The sequence below is a fragment of the Seriola lalandi genome, unplaced genomic scaffold, assembly GCF_002814215.2.
Source record: "Seriola lalandi dorsalis isolate HSWRI2012SDOR001 ecotype SW California unplaced genomic scaffold, Sedor1 jcf7180002054570, whole genome shotgun sequence".
NCBI lineage: Eukaryota > Metazoa > Chordata > Actinopteri > Carangiformes > Carangidae > Seriola > Seriola lalandi.
In genome coordinates this window covers 59,822-60,252 of record NW_019525123.1, presented here as the reverse complement: position 1 = coordinate 60,252, position 431 = coordinate 59,822, and positions in this window count along the sequence as shown.

The following is a 431-nucleotide window of genomic DNA, read 5'->3' as shown; positions in this document are numbered from 1 at the left end:
TCAAAAAAATGGGTGTGTTTTTAAAGGTTTATTATCTTCTGACATATTTGATTAACATTCACAGTAACATTCACAGCTTTTTATTATTATTTTGAATATATGTATTTTTCATCATTCAAGTGTCATACAGGTGCCCAGGCCACATGGGGTTTTACATGTAAAAATCATATTATATCAGTTACACTATCAGAGATTTAACATCCAAAACAACAACATAACATACTCTTTCAAGCATAAAGGTTTTATTTTACCTCTTGCTTTATGACCTGGTGTGGTTACCATACCACCATGTCAGATGTCAGCACAGACTACTTATTCATGACACATGTGCATAATGTGCATTAAACTGTTGACAGACCTCACTAACCTGTGTCTGTGAAATATGTGTCTTACACAATCTACTAAACCCCCCCCCCCCCCCCCCCCCCCCC